This window comes from Emydura macquarii, unplaced genomic scaffold (assembly GCF_026122565.2).
Source record: "Emydura macquarii macquarii isolate MOO-44397 ecotype Brisbane River unplaced genomic scaffold, CSIRO-AGI_Emac_v2 contig_1551, whole genome shotgun sequence".
Classification (NCBI taxonomy): Eukaryota; Metazoa; Chordata; order Testudines; family Chelidae; genus Emydura; species Emydura macquarii.
This window is the reverse complement of record NW_027131688.1, coordinates 14,727,068-14,746,547: the sequence shown is the minus strand read 5'-3', so window position 1 is coordinate 14,746,547 and position 19,480 is coordinate 14,727,068. Positions and strand designations below refer to the sequence as shown.

Sequence of the window (19,480 nt, the reverse complement as noted above, 5' to 3'; positions counted from 1 at the left end):
CAGAGCTATGAACTGGGCAGGGGCAGTGGCAGACAATGCTTCTCCATCAGAGCCATCCTGTCAGAGACAGACTCCAGAGCCAGAGGGTGAATCATTTCAAGAGGGTTGCTCAGACATTGAGAGGTTCATGGAAAAGTTAATGGGGCTGCATTAACGATAGTCTGGATTCCCTGTGAGGCTTTGGTGATATGATGTGCAGCTCCTGTTCACCGTTTCCTCAGCTTGGGACCCGCAAGGGATGACACTGTGAATGAGAAGCCATCTGCTCTGTTACAGATGCTATGGGTGAAATACACACAGAGAATTTCCTTTCCACTGCCATGGATGGGGAAAGCACCCGATTTTCCTAATACCTGACCTAAGAAACAAAGGTAGGAAGCATTCTTTAATGGAGACCTCATTACACCAAAGATTGGTAAGGTTTGTTTGTGAGGAAAGTAATTGCAGCTTCTGCAGTGGAAAGGGTTAGAGTGTATACTGGGCTAAATTACAAAACTGCCAGACATTTGAATGTAGTGATTTGTGAGTGCAATTAATTACTTAAATCTAGGAGACAGTGGTATGTTTTCAATGGGCCTATATATTTGTGTGCTTATTTTTGCAAAAGAAGGGAGTAAAGTATTTGTGTGCACAACGGTAATTATTTAAGGTAAATGTCCACTTGCCAACATACATCCCCTGTTGGTTGAGACTTCTGGGAATGGAGAATTAGTCCATTAACACCATTAATATGCTGTTCGTTTATGCTTTTTGTGGATATCTGAAAGCTAAAACTCTTCTGTAATTGACAATTTAGCATGCAGTAGTAATATTTAAGGTGTGAAATGCAGGTTGAACTGGTGGCAGGATTTTATTTTTTTCCTATGTGTTGGCATGACGGGTCTGGAACTGAAGGATTGCTTAATATTTTATTATTGGTTGGATTTCATAAATGATGTTATGTTCTTCCTTAAACAGAACTAGCCAAAGATGCCAGTAGTCAGATTGTGTGTAACACTACAGGGTGCACTGGCCAGTTAAGGTAGGTTCCATTTCTACCTTGATCCTGGTTTTTGCTCAGAAGAAAGGAATTCTGGGACTTGTAGTCCATAAGGTGGGAGGAAGTTCCTTTTTACTTATTGAGACTGATGGGCAAAAATGTATAGACTCTTGGGAAAGAGCTGGGGCTGAAAGGAAGACGAGGCTTTCTTCAGACTTTTTTGTTCCATTTGTTTGTTTGTTAATTTTTCCTGGAAGGCATTTTGGTTCACCAAGATGGCTATCCTATCAGCAAGTGACAAACTGAGGCACAGCCACATTTTCACTGTAAAAGATACATGTAGTTATAAAGTCAAATGTTTGCCTTTTCACATTTGCACATATTTTCTCCTCGGCATAACATAGCATGATTTAATGTGGCTTATTTTCACATGGCGGGAGAGAGGTACTGAAATTCCATATCCTGGTTCTAGTCCTGAAGTCAGTGGGAATGGTTTTGCCCAATTACCAGACTGCAAGATCACATCCGATGATAGTGAGAGTCTGTGGCTAGAGCAAGGAACTGAGTGTTCTTTTCCTGGCTTTACCACTGATTCACTGTGTAACATTGGACAAGTCACTGAAACTCTTTGTAACTCAACTTACCCATCTGTATAATGGGGATAATACCTATTTTTATGAGATTTGGAAGACTGTGAGACAACTTGGGTGGCAGTCTTGTCAGCCAAATACCAGCTCTGCATTGCTTTTCCACTCAACCCAGGTTCTAAAGTCTCATGCACTCAAAATGATCTTTGTACTTTCCTTTCAGTGGAAATGTGGCCTTAAAAAAACAAAACTGAGTGTTTGAGGTAAAATGCCAGAAATCTATATATCCATCCCTCTGTCTCTTTAAATTTTGAACTGTGATCCTCGGTTGGATCTGCTTAGCTCTGACAAATAACAAATGCTTTGCAGATGTTCTGAGTTCTCTATAAAACTTCCATAGCTAATAGTATCTTTTTGCATGGGTAGAAGTCCAATCAGATATGCAGAAAGAATACAGCACTCAATATTCCGTGAGTATGACGACTGGCTAAAGCAAACTGGCTGGGTTCAACCCTAAATGTTGGTAGTGATGCCGCCTGGTTGTGTAAAACATGCAGAGTGCCTATCTTTTGTTAAAATGGCTCACAGTATGGCGTCTCACTGGATCCATGACTGCTCCTGCAATCTCAGATAACAGCAGTGGCTCACTGCAATTTCTACAATCTGTGACTAGTAGAGCTGGTTGCTATGTTTTTATCAAAACATTTTTTCAATGAAAAATAGATTTTTGACTACAATGACTTTTTTTTCTCCAGAATATTTTCACTTCGGTTGTGTTTTTTGTGGGTTTTTTCTTAGAAAAAAATTCAAATTATTTTGCTAAAAATTTTAAATGCAAACCAAAAAAATTTTTTTAAACAATCTGTTTTCCAGACAATAAACATTTTTGGGGGGTTTCAGTTTTTTTTCACTGAAAAAACCTGAAATTGTCACAGGAAAAAAGCAAAACTTTTTATGGAAAAACAAAAAAAACAAAAAAAACCCCAACCCAATGTAAAATAATATGCCTTTTTTGACCAGCTCTGATAACTAGCCATGAGGCTGTGAGTGATTCTCTCTCTCAGATCCTCAGGACAATCATCCACAACTTTGTTTCCTGCAGAGCAGGCTACTGTGATGCACACTGCTTTGGGCTATCCTTGAAGACCACAGAAGCTTCAGATGCTGCAGAATGCAGCTACTCACCTGAAGAGCAGGTCACTGTGTGTGTATCCAGGTGATTCTGGATTCTAATCTCTCTGCAGCTGGATACAATTTGAGATGCTCTTAATTCCAATTAACCTCCTGAACAATCATTTGAATGAGAGATCTTTGTTGTAAGATACAGAAGGACTCTTTATTTTTTGTCAATAGAGGGCAACAGGCTCATATTTATTTACTGCCTGTTCAACTCCCCGCCCCCCACCCCCACTGGATTCAAATGCTTCCATTAAGCTCAATAAGTGCAAGACTGGTCTCCTAACTCCAATCAACAAAGGCACGATTGGGCCCCAATTTATTCACAACAATTATAATTAATTGTGTGATTATACCTTCTTTTTTAAAGTGAAGCTAGAACATGTTTTTTAGCAATCTGGTAACAAAGAAATACAACACGAAATTCAAATTCATATCAGGGTGACTTTTGAATGACTTGGAATTCAGAAACAGTTTGACAAATTCCCTTGAAACGTGCCTTCAGAGTAAAACTGGAAAACCAAGTTTCTAAGCAAAAGTTATAGCAGGACTAAAATAGTGCGTTATAATGTAAACTAGCTGCATTTGTGGGAAGTCTATATTGAGTCTCCTTAATATTCTGTATTGTAGAACTACCTGTACAAACCTATCTTGGTCTCAATTATTATTTAACTACATACTACTAACCCTTAATGATTTTAATAAGGGATTACACATGTATCATAATATCTATCATCAACATAAGGCATATTGCAAACTCTGAAAATGAGCATAATCTTTATTATGGTGAGGATTATTAAGGCTGCAAACTCCAACTCCTACTCTCTTACTCAGGGTAAATGTTCAAAGGGAGAGCTGGCTTTTGATCTCTACAACATTCTAATCTGGAGAGCTAAAATCACCCTAAGGCACATAATACACCCCTAACTGCCTCACTTATTTAAAATAACAGAGTAACTTTAATATTTGCTAAAAAGTGACGTACCAATTAAGATAAAGTAGGTATTGATAAGGGATAAAAATAAAGGTAAGTGGATCTATAGAAGTTTAAGGTCCTCTGGCTGCTTATGTATCCAACCACAAAAGAGTCAAAGATCTACAGTCCACCAGAAGGTGGAATCCTGCTGGAACAGGCCATGACAACCTTCCCCAGAAGATCTTAGCCATTCTTCCCCCACTTTCAGGTTGCAATCAGCAGATCTCTCTCTGGATGCTCCCTAAAAATGAGGGGAATAGGGGTGGGGGGATGGACTATGACACTCTCTGAGGATTTGCCTTAATGGAGGGACAATAAACAATTACATTTGATCAATGACCTCTCCCCTGTCTCCTTCCTCCATCTCCCACCCTGAAGTTATATTTCTGGATGCAGGATATTTCTAACAGTGGCCTTTCTCAAGGATAATTGTTCCTGTGGTGGTGGATTGGGTTAAAGGATCCTGGTCCAGAACTTGGAAGATCATGTCACATAATGTACAGCTTCTATAGGGGCAAATCTTCTCTCCACTCCCAGGGTGCCAGGAGTCGTCATGACTCTGGTATTAATGCATTTCCATGATCAGCGAATGGGTGAGGGAACAAGATTGAGGCAACGCTTGCAGGGATTCTACAACTCCACCATGTTGCTGCAGAGCCCAGTTCCATTGGGGCTCCTTGCACCTAAGAGTTTGGTGTCAGAGTGGGCCAGGAATTATTCTTCTCTTCCCTCCCCTCTTTCCCACCCCCAGCTGGTGGAACAAAGTTGTGAGAACTTGAAGGCTCTGCTGCCAGTCCGGGACCATTCCTTCACCCATGAGCTCTGCAGCACAAAGTCTCAGTTTGTGCATTACATTCAGGCCTAGAGCCTCACAATTTTGAGTTAATAGGTCATGGAAAACATATTTGTACATATGAGAACTATCTGGAAGTACTCTCAAATGCAGTATCTGAATATGATGGCGGTCTGGCCCAGACTTATATGATGTATAAAGCACACATCTGATTGTACCTGCAGATTCTATTTCACAGGTAAATGAAATAAATACTTCAGAGTTTCAAGGCACAGTTAATTCTTGGGCTAAAATGTAGTTGTTTCATGGTCACTTACTCAAATCTCTCTTTATATCTTCATGTATATTAGACTACCCCTCTAACAATGACTGTTTACAGTAAATTCCAGACAGTGTTAGAGCTTTGTAATCGTTTGAGTAATGCAACAGAGCATTATAATTTGAAAACTTGGTTTAGTTAACTTTTAAACAACCCTGTTCCTTATTGAAAAATCTAAACCAGGCCTATCTGAAGCAGTAACCTACAAGCAACAGGTCTCTGTAAGGAGGAAACCAGCAGAAGTCCCCTTCTAAACAAGTCTGTTTCCTAACCCTGTATGTTCACTAAATTCCCAGCCAGAGAATGAGGTTTCTTCTCTCTTCTATCTATATTTTCTGTGTTTTGCAGTATCATTTTGCTAATCTCTTATGGAAAGCTACTCACCGCAATTAGCAGCTGCAAGACTTTTTGTGCCTTGAAATTCACAAATAAATCATTGACTGCAACACTAGTTCAATGCAGGATACTAATGCATATAAAGGCCGTTTGCTGTAAAATCTAAATTTATTTTACTGAATCACTTATCTGGCATGTATGCAGTCCCAGTGCAAACAACTTGATCATCATGGAAAAAGTTTTGGAACTTTCCTGATGAATCTACTGATCAAAGCGCTGGCATACTACAAAAATAACAACTTCACTGTACATGAAGTAAACGTTAATGCATGCTTTGCTTTTTCAGTATTAGCCTCATCCAAACTGTATTTCAAAAAGCTATATTTCTACTGGATCAGCTTTTACATAATAGAAACTTATGTTATTTAACCAACAGAACAGCAGATTAGGGACACTTTCCAAGTTATCAATTAGTCATGTAGAAGTCAGGACACTACTGCATTCTAAAGAAGCTTTGGAATAGCAGCAGCGGCAGTAGCATTACTCATTACATAAAGATCAAGTATCAGGAGTTTCTGTGTCTTTGTTACAAATTTTCTGCATCGCCGGCAACAAAACCTAATAATATTTAATGCAAGAAACTTGTCAGCGTGGTGGTGAGGTTGAAATTTTAATTGCATTTGAGAGGTAATTCAGAGTTAAGGCTCTTAATTTTTCTGCTGATTTAATATTTTAAACATGCTGACAAAGGTCCGGCTCCTGCTCCCAATGAAGTGAATGTCAAAACTCACACAGACTTCACTGTCAGCCAGATGGGACCCAGTCTGTCTCCAGCTCTAAATTTGCAGGGCTTATTTCTGCATATTTCATGGCGCCATTGGGTTCAGATGAGGCATCTTCAGTGGCGCAAAAATGCTTTGCTAAATTAGACATTTGCTATAAAGTCTCTGCTCTGTTGTCTTTACAGGTTTCGCCTTGGGAGTTGGGGACATGGGTGGGGCTATTCAGTGTATTGTAGCCAGAGTTAAATGGAAGAGTGGGATTTGAGCAGGAACAGTGTTCATCGATCCTGTAACATGCTATACCTTCAGCCCTCTGTTATGTATTAGAGTTCTTGGGTGGTCTTACACAGAATGGGAGTACCCTACTTTAAAATTAGAGGATGGCAGCATCCATCTTAAATCTGTCTCTGTTGAAAAACAGCACAATAACAACGTTTGCTCTTGACCTGCAGCTGGTGTTATTCAGATAAGAGCAGAGAAAGGAAGGATGGCTTGGTGGATAAGGCATTGGACTGGAACTCAGGAGAGCTTTGTTCAATTATTGGAGTTGGTAGAGGCTTCATGTGTGCCCTTAGATCTTATCCTCTTTGTGCCTCAGTTTCCTATCTGCAAAATAATTTCTTTCTCCCACACACTGATTCTCTTATAATATGTGTCTGTACAGTGCTTGGAAGGGGGTGGCTTCTAGATTTTACTGTAATACAAATATTATTGAGTCTATTTAAATGTATAATTTAACACCTTGCTTAATGGCTTTATGGAAATTTTCATTAAAAAATTCATAGCATCAGAGAAAATTAGGGTTGGAAGGGACCTCAAGAGGTCCTCTAGTCCAACCCCCTGCTCAAAGCAGGACCAGCCCTAACTAAATCATCCGATCATTCACTTCTGAGCTGAGCTCATAAGTAGTTTTATACTCAAAGGCAATTTTTGAGAAAGTTTTTAAGCAAATGTAAACGGGTTTAGAATTGAAGACCCATCTCATTCTGAACCGCATCACCCTCATTGCAACACTTTACATCTAAACATAGGAAATGCTTTACCGCTAATCTTGTCACAGTCGTGTAAATGGTCTCTCTGCTTTTTAAAGTAAAAAACCAGAGAAACACTTTAAAGTATAGAATTTTCCCGTACAAACTCATGTCATCAGTTTACACTATCCTGAGTTGTCAAGATGGTTGAAAGTTTTCAGTATGTCTCCCATGCATTCATGTATTGCTAAAACCCAGTGAATCTAGTTAAAAAGCATTTTTCTTATCTCCTTTTAGTCTGAGGGGAGGTTTCAGCACCTAGGCATGGCTCTCACACACAGAAAGAGAGAGACAATTAATTTCTGAGGGTACGTCTTCACTGACGCCGGCAAATTTGCTGCCGTTAGATCGATCCACCCGGATCGATTGAGCCGTCAGTGAAGACCTGCTCAATTGATCCAAAAGTCCACTTGTTAAAACCACCCCCTCAAGTGGCGCAGCGCAGTGAAGACACCACATAAGAAGAGGAATTGTGAAGTCAACTACTCTGCGTAACTTGCGTAATTCCTGTCGACTGCTGCTGAATTTGAAGGTAAGTAGACCAGGCCTTGAGGCTGGTAACTACTCTGGGAAAAGAAATCAAGAGATTGACTGACCCAGGCTGACTTGCAGTATACTCAGCTTTGAGCAGCAACCAGAGCTGCTTTTTCTTTCCACCCGGGTTTTCCTGTCTGCCTATCAGAAGTGCTTTCTGCTGGGTCAGGGAGCAGCTTTTCTACTCAGGGCCAAAGTAAGGGCTAGACGCGCTAAACCTCCTGGAGCCACGTGATTGCAGAGTCAGAATCTCAGCTGTCATTTTTTAAAAATGTCTCTTGCACTCATAATTGTGAAGAAAAGCTTGCAAATGTGACCAGAGTGTAACCAACACAGAGATGTCTGCAGGGACCCTGAAACAATAGTTCTGAAGGAGTAAACTGCCCCATTCCTTTCAATTGTGGGGGCAGTTGTTAACTCCAAGACCCCCTGCTATGGATGGCTCTGCCAAGCAGAAGGCTCTGTGTGTGGCAGGAAGAGCACTGATGGGGCGAGGCAACATACCATCACCACTCCTAGTAGGAGACAGCATCACCAGTGTGAGGGCAGGGCCACAGACCATATCATGGTATGTCTAGGGCCCCGGGCTGGCTTAATTCATAAGAACGGTCATACTGGGTCAGCCCAATGGTCCATCTAGCCCAGTATCTTGTCTTCTGACAGTGGCCAATGCCCAGGTGCTTTAGAGGAAATGAACGGAACAGGTAATCATCAAGTGATCCATCCCATTGTCTATTCCCAGTTTCTGGCAAAGAGCAATCCCTGCCTATCCTGGCTAATAGCCACTGATAGACTTATCATCCATGAACTTATCTAGTTCTTTTTTTTAATTCTGTTATAGTCTTGGCCTTCACAACATCCTCTGGCAAGGAGTTCCACAGGTTGACTGTGCATTCTGTGAAGAAATACTTCCTTTTGTTCATTTTAAGCCTGCTGCCTATTAATTTCATTTGATGACCCCTAGTTCTTGTGTTATGAGGAGTCAATAACACTTTTCTCTCCACACCATTCACAATTTTATAGACCTCTATTATATCTCCCCTTCGTCCTCTCTTTTCCAAGCTGAAAAGTCCCAGTCTTATTAATCTCTCCTCATATGGAGGCTGTTCCATAACCTAATCAATTTTGTTGCCCTTTTCTATACCTTTTCCAATTCCAGTATATCTTTTTTGAGATGGGGTAGCCAGATCTGCACACAGTATTAAAGATGTGGGCATACCATGGATTTATAAAGAGGCAACATGATATTTTTTGTCTTATTATCTATCCCTTTCCTAATGATTCCCAACATTCTGTTAGCTTTTTTGACTGCTGCTGCACTTTGAGTGGATGTTTTCAGAGAACTACCCACAATGACTCCAAGATCTCTTGCTTGAGGGGTAACAGCTAATTTAGACCTCATCATTTTATATGTATAGTTGGGATTATGTTTTCCAATGTGCATTACTTTACATTTATCAACATTGAATTTCATCTGCCATTTTGTTGTCCCGTCACCCAGTTTTGTGAGATCCCTTTGTAGCTCTTCACAGTCTGCTTTGGACTTAACTATCTTGAATAGTTTTGTATCGTCTGCAAATTTTGCCACGTCACCATTTACCTCATTTTCCAGACCATTATGAATATATTGAACAGTACTGGTCTCAGTTCAGGCCCCTGGGGGACACCACTATTTACCTCTCTCCATTCTGAAAACTGACCATTTATTCCTCCCCTTTGCTCCAGCCCTGTCCTTACTGGTCTCTGTGATGTCAGTTGTGCAAGACGCCTCTCCTGTCAAGGACATCACTGCATTCCCTGCTGCCCTCCCCCACATGTGGGTCAGAGACTGATACCTGACTCACGTTGCACATTTTGCCCCATTGAATTCTAGTTTAGATTTACACTCTTGAAAATGACCAGTTCTTCCTTAACTTCCCCGTTTGGTCCATTTTGTAAAACCTTTTCAGAAATCATCACCTTCTCCTAAATCTGTGGCCTAAACCATTTCCCCTCCCCATTTAAGGGACTTGGTGAGACATTGGCAGTAAATCTCAGTAGGTGCCCGTGTGCATCCATAGGCACCTAAATACCCTTGAAAAAATGGCCCTAAGTCCCTTAGCGGTGCTGTGAAGTACGATACATTAAAATATTCCATCTGCAAAAATGGAGTCTTTTTCAGGGGATTTAGTGATTCTTCGTAGTTCTTACAAAAATAACGCCACTTAACGTTCTTTGTATTAAGATTGTTGTGACCATTAACATTTTCTGTAGAGCAATAGGTTTGGAAAGTCATTCTGCCCTCCCACAGCCACAAACATTAATTTCATTCCTGATTCTAAGTTACTGTATATATAACTCCTACTAAACTGAAAGGAAGTTTTGTATGTACTGTGGCTGAAGGATTGGTCCCACAAAGGGCCGGATCTTGCAAACCCTTACCGTTTTTACTCCTGTGAATAGACTTTAATAGGGCTACTCACATAAGTAAGAATTATTTTTTGACAAATAGGGCCCAGTCTTGCACATCCTCACACACATGTCTTACGTATGTGTGTAAGAGTGTGCAGGATTGGGCCCTATTTGTCAAAAGTGCCCAGTGGAAGAGAAGATGCTTATTTTAGGCATTTTAGCTGCAGAGTACTCTTGGCACATAGCGTGCCTCCTGTAAGATAGCAACTGTAGATCACTGCCAGTTATCATTCTTTTCTGAGCTGATTCAGCTATTGGCAGAAATAAATCTGAATAGAATATGGCTTCGGATCATGTGAATTCCTTGCAATCGCATGTAACATGATTGTTGTTCCAGGCATTACCTGTTTGCGGATAAAAATGTTTTTCTCTAATTTCATAAAGCCAAGAAAAACAGACTGGTGAGTTTAACTTGGTAACTCAAGTCTTTTAAAGCTAACAATAAAAGTAACCGATTTCAAGCACCTATTTCTCAGGAAGAAATGTTGCTATGGGAAGTCCCAATAGGTCAGTTAGAGATAGGGTGACCAGCTAGCCAGTGTGAAAAATTGGGACAGGGGATGGGGGGCTATAGGGCATCTATCTAAGAAAAAGCCTTGAATATCAGGACTGTCCCTATAAAATCGGGACAGCTGGTCACCCTAATTAGAGACCTCTGATAAATTTCATTGCTGATATTTGGTCTCCTTATAGTGGAGTTATCTTTCCCTTCTTATTTCAGGTACTGAATCATTTCAATCTGTTGCACATTGACCAATGTGTATCTCTGCAAAATCTGTATTATTTTATGTATTATGTGTGTAGGAAAGTTACAGTATGTATATATTATACATAAGGAGATGACATGCATGTTGCAAACTGCAGAGCCATACAATTAATTCATCATGCACCTTTGACTCTCAGATGCCTTTTGACCAATAATTCGTCTCTCTGGGCTCAGATCTGAGCTATTCTGTTTTAGTTCTTAATATTCCTATCCCAGAGCAGCTTTAACCAGCCACCCTATGGTAAAAAATCAACCTTGCAGAGAATATTTCCTCCTCTTCTCACCAAATATGGAATTTCCTCCCAAAGTCCCACATCCCAGGATGGGAAAGTTTCACTCCTGCCCCAGTAGTGTTTTTCTAACCATAAATATGACACAGCATCATTATCTGCTATTTCATTGCCTTGTAGGGATGGAAATGGGAGCTTTATGCCATTGGAAATAGGGGGATTCCCATCTTTCCAGTGGGACGGGGCCTGATCCAAAGTTAATTGAAGCTTTGCATTGGAGTCATGCTTCCAGCCCTAGAAGGCACCTTGATAATGAATTTTTAAGGTTGAGACTCCTTTATGCATATATAAAAGCTATTTTAGGTAATTTTAGAGACTTTTATGGGTCTCTGAGTCCTGCACAGTTGGACTAATAATTAAAACATCTGGCTTTACTGACAGAGGGTATGAAATATAGTCCCAATAAAATTGGAAAGGCTCTTCTAAAACTATAGGGCATATTATGTCCAAAATAACTACATCGAAGATAGATAAGGTTGTAAATTCAGGCACTCAAAAGTTAAGGAATGCCAATATTAACGTTGCCTGTGCCACCCTAATTCAGCCCCCTTGTGTGCATGCATTACCATATAGACTTTAATTACATGATCGCATATTTTTGCACAGGATCTTGCCTTATTCAGTGCACTGGCTGGATGGTGCTCAAGGAATTAATCAGGGTTGTGTAGTGAAGGTCACTGTTGTCTGTAGAATCCCTGCCTCAGATGTGCTGAGCTCTCACAGCTGCAACTGAAGTCTATGGGCATTGAACATACCAAAATGATAAGTATGCTGAAACCAGGCCCTAGGTGTCTCAAGTTGGGCACCCAAAATTACTGGACACTTTTTATCTTGATTGCTCTGGGCCAGCAAAATGGGGATAATAATATCTCCCTATCTCACAGGGGTGGTGAGAAGACAAAGTTCACTAACGTCTATGAAGCCTTCAGATATTATGGTGATGAGTGCTGTAGAAAAGCCCATGAGGAAATGAATAATGCTATGCTCAGTGCAGGGTCTGAATGGTGTGCAGTGAATATGGCATGAGGCCACACATTGAATAAGTGTAAAAAAGAACTATTAACTAGCTACCCAGTCAGTGAGCACCATTCAGCGCTGGATGAACTGTGCATGGGCAACCTTAATTCTAGCATTTTCTAACCCTGAGTTCTTGTCTTTGCAACCTGAACATTTTCGAATGCAGTGTTTTGTATGTAATATCTGCTATTTTTTGTTGTTCACAACTAAACAGGCTAGAGGGAAGGACCTGTCACCCCCATTCATCTGGCTTTAATTATGTAACACAACGAGATCAGAGATTCATCACAGCAATGCCTGGCGCACAGCCCTAGACTCTCATCATTGTGATGTCATAATAATCTGTCATCATCTAGGAATCTGTCATCACAGTCTGACCATCACAAACTTGTAGCATGCCACAAATTTAACATCATAAAAGCAACAGTAAGGGGTGTTATTGATATGCCAACAAACTTACTAGCACTAAGAGCTGGCTGACATTTTTTCATCAAAGTTTTTGTCTGACCAAAAATGTGGTTTGGGGGGGGGTGTGTGTGTGTGTGTGTGTGTGTGTGTGTGTGTGTGTGTGTGTGTGTGTGTATTTTAAACCAAAACCAACATTTTAGAATTATTGGAAATGGTTTTGTTTGGGTAAGGAAAAGATGCATCCCACTTTTTGTTCCATTTTTATCCCCTTCTCCCCCTTCTAGGGGGGAAAAAGGTTTTTTTTAAAAAAGACAAAAAAAAATGGTATTTTTTCACTGAAATGAAATTATTTTTTTCTGAAATTAAAAAAAAAAAGGAATTTTTTTCTAGAAAACCAAAAATATTCATGAAATATTTCAAATAAAATAAATACTGTATTTCAAAAATGTTCATGAAATATACTTTTTTTTTTAAACAATTCTACGAGCTCTTCAGATAGCATGCACTACACTGCACCCATTCTCTCCTCCGCAAGACAGGTTCTCAGGCTCAGACCAGATCTAGACACCATCCGCTTAATCTTAATATGTAGCCTCAAGATTACCCTTATATTAAATCTCTGGAAAGAGAGAGAGCTCATGTTGTAGTTCACCCCGTTTTGCTTGCTACCATCAAAGACCTATCAATCAATCCTGTTCCTCGCTGCATTAAAATGGAGAGGAAATGCTAATACCACAGTGAGGTCAAAAAGAGATTCACCACAATCCTTTAGTCACTGAGCAGCAAAAGGAAGCAGAATTTGCCATTTCCTGTTCTGTTGCTCCAGCAGGAGGCTCCCTCTTCTTTGTCATCAACTGACTCAGAACTACCCGTCTGCAGACTCTGTATAAAGGGGGAGCAATCTTAGCACAGAAAAACTCCCCATTTGAAGTCAATGAGTCAGATCCTAAGCTGGTGTAAACTGAATAACTTTGCTGAAATCAATGCTGATTTTTCACCAGCTGAGGATCTGGCCTAATAACAGTTTTGGATGTATAGGAATGCAGAATAAGGCCTAATATTTGTCTTTGTGCTATTGCTGCTGTCAGCTATCACTTTATGTAGGGCTTTTGCTTGTCTTTGTAAAGAAACTTCTGTGGCCCCTCAGATGAGTTTTACAATTGAAAGGTCTGCGCACTCCAGGCTCAAAGGGTGCAGCTGCAATGTAGATCAGCTCTGAGCAATGCTAAGTGCATCTCACCTCTCAGTTTTGCATACATAAAAATATTTTTATATTTACGTGGGTGGTTCCTGCCTGGTGCCCAGACAGCTCCAGAGGAACATGGTTCACTTTGTTACATATAAACATTGAAAGCAAAGGCAAAATTATGAATAGATTAAAAAGCTCTTCTTATATAATGACTGAGAACTCATTTGTGGAACAAATCAAGAAATATCTTATGAGCTATATTATGATGGCTATGTGTATCCCTTGGTTTCCTCCTCTCCTAGCAGAATGAATTTGTGCCAAAATCAGATCATTTTTTAACTCATACGGTAATTATATAGAAAATAATTAAGCAGATTGCTTGAATGAATGGGGTTTCCTACCAAAGGTGACATAAAAAAAATTGAGTCTGGCCTGAAGCTGGCTGAAAATGTACATCTTTCTGTTAACTGATGTTTATGGTAAATGGAAGACTATACCCAGTCTTTTTGTCCATGGGGTCTCTAACTGTATTGGATGCAGTGCCAAAATAGTAAATAGTCTCCACAGTAAATAACCCTTTCTAATATGGTATAGATATTAAAGGCCAGATTCTCAGCTGGTATAAATTGACTTCAGTGAAGCTGCATAAATCTACACCAGCTGAGAATATCTCCCTATTACTTGACTGATGTGGGGAAGGGTGTTTATGGAAATATCACTGAAGGGGAGTGCTGAGATCTGCGCACATGTCCTAGTAATGGTAATTTAAAGAAATTTCAAGTTAGAGGAAGTGAAGTGGTGGAGGAAGAGAGGCACGAGGAAGGAATTGTGCCCCTTCATTTGTCTGTCTTTATCCATGTATTGTCTCTAGTCTTATACTTAAATTGTGAGCTCCTGAGACAGGGACCATCTTTGTTCTGTGTTTGTACTCTGACTCGCACAATGCGGTCCTGGTCTATCACTAGGGTGTCTCGGTGCTATGGTAATACAGTAATAATAATACATTACTCTTCCACTCCAGTACTTAAATGTTCTAATTTTTTGATTTCTTCCTTTTGGAAGTATTTGATTTAAAAAAAGAATAATTTTGAAATTGACATTTTTTCCCTTCAATTAGAATTATTGTATTTATTTGTAAAATACATGATTCCCTGAACCACAGGATTTTAAGTGGTGCTACATGAACAAATTCAAGGGCATGATTTCGATTAGCATTTTTATGGCAGGATAGCATATTTGGAACCCAAATGCATTTTCTGTCCCACTTAAGAACAGACAGTTGAGAGGGACATTTTTGACTAGGAAGGAAAATGGTTAGCAGGCTCTTTTCAGATTACACCAATCTCAAATCTATGTGACAGCTCACTGCTTGCTAGTTTGACACTCTGTTTCCAGCTAACAACCAAGTATAATTTGAAGATCCCCACAAGATGACAAGAGTCTCCTTTGCCATTCGCTATTTGCTCATTTTCACATCAGACCTTTTCTTTTCAAGGCTATCTTTAGACTTATTGAGCAATTCAGGACAGAAATGAAGTGCCCTCCAGAGCACCTTCTGGCACCTTAGTTAAATGTTTGAAGGAAGGACACTGTACTCTTCCTGTCCTTCTAGACAGTGGTGACATTTAAGGATTTATCCCTGGAGCCTGCTCCTCTCAAAAATCTACAGTCCAATTAGTGCTGCTGAAACCAGAGTGGTAGAACTACTTTTTAAAAAATGTGGTATTCAGAGTTGGATGCCTGAAGCATAGCAGATGGGCTGAGTGTTGGACTAAATTGCCATTTTTAAAATGTTGAGGAAAAGTGAAGTAAATATAAGCAGAAAGGAAAAGCAAGCAAGGGTTTGGATCCAAAATTCAAAGAGTTGGTTTTGTTTTTCAGAAATGAGGAGGGAAAATAGAGAAAAATACATAAAAGAAACCAGATTGGGTCAGATTAGGCTGGATGCTGAGTAATTAGAAATATTATCCAGATAGGTCAGCTTGTTTGGTGATGCCTGGATGGACTGAAAGGGCCATGGACACCTCCTTAAAGAAACAGCCATGGATACTCTACATGCCAATTACTAGAAGTCAGTTCATTGGGGGCAGCTGTTAAAAAAATCATTCCTGGCATTCCCCTGAACATTTCAGATCTTTTTTGAGGAGATAGTTCACTAAAGGTTTGACATTTTGGGCCTGATTCTCTTCCTGTACCAGTTTTATGTTGACGTGATTCCACTGAATTCATTGTAGCTACTCAAAATTTGCATTACTGTAAATGAGAACAGAACCTGGCCTTGGATTTTCAGTAGTCCAGATAACTATCTATCAGGCTGCTGCGTGTATCAACAGGAAACTTGGGCCTCTAAATAGTAGATTTATGGGTTTTGGCAGGAAAAGGTCCTGAATATGGCAGAGGACTTAAGCACATTAGAAGTTCAATTGGCTTTAGTTTGGTTTAGTTAGGTCCTGGATCAGGACCTAAGTGGCAGAAAATTGAAAAAATTCTGATTATAAACACAGTGTTTGCTGTGGAATAATCTCCTAAAGGGAGGCACTAGCATGTGAGTCAGTTAGAGTGAGAATGGGCTAAACACTTGAGAATATTCTGTAAAGTACCCTCCTCTACTGGCAGAGATGGGCTAGAGGACCTAATAGTTCTTCTCTATCTTTCATTTCTTTCTGTGATCCTATAGTCTGAAACGGTTTTTAAAAAATAGCATAAACAGAAACAATAGACATACAGCTTTCTTCCAGAATAAATTCACAGGATTTTATTCTCCATACCTTTACAAGTTATTGTCAGAATTACTATGTAATTTATTATCAAGCTGGAGGGAGACACTGGAATTGGTCAAGAGAATAGAAAAGCATGCACAGCAATCAATGTGCATTCTCTCACCACAAGGACCCTTTGGGGCTCTGATATAGGAGAGAAGAGAGAAAGTAGTGTTGGATACCAGAATAAAATGAAGGGGTTGTAGTTGGCGGAGACATCTCTGTCCCAGCTGCCTCCCTCTCTTTATGCATAACCACTCACCTGTGGCCAATTTTACACTTTATGCTAAAATATTTCTACATGTCACAGAATTGTTGGCAGCTTTTGTGATTTTATCTTATGATTATTGGTGTTTTTTCTTAAAGCCCCAGCTCATGGGGTTACGTGACTACATCAGAATATCAGCTTTCATTTATAAAAGTATGTTTCTAGCGCTCATGGTTGCAGAGTAAAGCATGAAAATGCCATTCCCTTGCACCCTAGAGGCTCAAAAACAGAAAGAACCCCAGATATTATTTGTTTAAATTTTATGATTTTTAAGCTAATTGTGTGATTGCAGGTGCATGACTCATCATTTTTGAATATTTGGAGTCGACAGTACTGCATTATTTTTTATTATTTGTGTTGGAATAGTGCTTAGATGCCTCAGTCAGCACTTGTTGTGCTAGGTGCTGTACAAAAATTGTATGACACAATACCTGCCCTAAGGCATTTATAATCTGGACTCAATTCTGCCATAACACCTGCAAGGTATCATCCAACTTTTAATGGCTAGACTAAGGACCAGTTGGGGCAGGACACTGGTAGACAGTGAAGAAAGTTGATACTTTATGTAATTATAAAAATTAATGTGTGAACATAAAAATGGTTTGTATGTGAGTCTGCTTCTCCTCCCACCTTTTATATCTTGCTTGTCTTCTTGTCGATTGTAAACTGTCTGGGCAGGCACCAGCAGTCTAGCATTCTTTGTACAATTCCTAGCCCACCAAGGCCCCAGTTCTGATGGGGAGCTGCTGGGCTCCCAGACTGTAACTGTAAGTCATCACAAATTAATGTTAGCACAAGTCTTGTAGTTGTGGTTATTGGGTTTATTACTTTAATGCTGTAGAGATATCTGGAGCACTGTTTTTAGTGATTTATACAGAAAGTAGTGATAGGCTGGGAGCTGCTTCTCCGTGATAAAATAGGACATTTAAAAAACCCACATGCAGTAGATATTTAAGGCCAGATTTTCTGGGGTGGGGCAACTGGTCTGTGCCATACTGCTGCCAGAACCTGGCCATGAAGCCAGTTTAATTGGCATGGGATGAGTGGATAGGAATCACCCCAGTGTAAAGCTGATGCTTTACTCTACCCTTGCATACAGCCCTTTACTCCTGCTCCGTGCATTTTGGCTGCAGCTGAGAGCCACGCCCATGGCCTCATGTGGAGGACTTCCCCCCTCACTTATAACCCTGCGCCAGCCTGCTCGGATTTGGGGTATAAAACCAATGCCCATCTCCCTTTCCAAACGGGCATGGGGGGGGGCTTATACAACTGCCATTTAAAGAGCGCCACCCTCAGGAGCAGGAAGCAAAGGCCTCCTAAGCGTGGCATAGGTGCTGCCCAAACCCAATACTGATGAGGAGCCTTACCGAATAACAAGTGGGCAGTTAAATCAGGCTGTTTGCCATGTTCTACGATTCACTAACAAGGGGCTATAGTATGTGGATGGGAAAATCTGGGTGCAGGGCCAGCAACCTCTTTGGCGGTGCAAGACTTGCTGGGAACGGCCCATCTGATGAGGTGATGGTGGTGGTGGTGGGGGGGGGGGAGGATAGGGGGGAGAAGGTGTCCTGTCCTGCCCTGCCCTCCATCCTCAGCTCTCCTTTCTTAGAGTTGCCATATTCCTGGAGGTGGGACACATTCCTGGAGGTTTCATCACAGGACCATCTCTAATTAAAGATTAATCTTTAATGCCTAGAGACTTCAGGACAATCCTGGAGGGTTGGCAACCCTATTTTCCTTTCCTCTGCCTGCAGCCAGCTCCTGACCCTCTCCTTTCCTCCCTCCAGGGCCAAGTACATCTGTGCAGCCCCCCATCCACGTGGCAGGAGCAGGCTGATCGCAGGGAGTAGCGCCAGCCAGGTTTAGTCATCAGACAGCATCCACTGTTTCTGTCCATGATGGTTTTGGAGCAAGACCTCCTCTCTCCATCTGGGGCACACTCAGCTCAGCCAGGCCTGGATGGCTGCCAACGTGTGTGTGCGTGCATGGGAGAAAACTGACACTGCCCATCGACGCGGGGAGAGCTAGACTTTTTCTTGGCTGGGGGCAACTTCTTCCCTGGAGCGTGGTTTCTGATCAGCCTGGGGGAGTTTAAACCTCCCCTGCGGCGGGGAGGGGGAGGAATTATAACCCCTAGGCCAGGAGGGTTTGTGGGCTCCTTCTTGCAGAGGGGGCGGGGGAGAGACGGGAATAGCCCATCCCAGGGGAGCTCTGGGGCGCCGGTAAACCAGTCTGTAGGTCCCCCCCCCCCCCCATAGTCCTGTCACGGGGCCGGAGGGGTGGCTGTGATCCTAGGGCCCTGTCCACGGGCCAGCCCGGGAAGGGAGCGGGCGCTGTCTCCGGGGGCGGGTCTCCCGCGGGCTCGCTGAGCCCCCGCTGTGGGATGGGCCCCACCGCCGCGCACACCCTCGCCCGTGCCCAAGTCGCGCGCCGCAGCCCCGGCTCCGCGAGGGAAACCCCCTGCCCGGCGCCCAGCAGCAGCCATGCGCTGTGCGAGCCGGTCCGGACCGACCGATCCCTCGGCGCTGGAGGCGGGCGGACGGACGCTGCCTCCCGCAGCCCGGGGCTCGCCGCGGCAGAGGTGGCCCAGGGAGGCTGCCCTTGTCTGCTAGGAGCGGAAAGGCTCCGAGCCCCTCCTTCTCTTGCACCTGCTCCCCCGCTCCGGGCACTGCTCGCTGCTGGGCTCCCTCCTCCCCCCGTGCATCAAACGCCTAAATCTCCGCAATTATTCACCGCCCCCGCCCAGCTCCCGCGGGAGCCTCGCCCCGTAACTTTTAGGCAGGGGGCAGGGCAGATCCTGCCTCTGGTCCGCCCCTGCC

The 19,480-nt window shown here is 41.9% G+C and overlaps 1 long non-coding RNA gene across 1 annotated transcript; it reads left to right on the top strand.

Moving 5' to 3' along the window:
- The first annotated feature begins 274 nt into the window (after positions 1-274).
- Positions 275-19,235, top strand: LOC137157570 (uncharacterized). Its single transcript, XR_010921148.1, has 3 exons — positions 275-371; positions 958-1,021; positions 18,449-19,235. It is a non-coding gene; the product is annotated as an uncharacterized lncRNA (long non-coding RNA).
- The last annotated feature ends 245 nt before the right edge of the window (positions 19,236-19,480 follow it).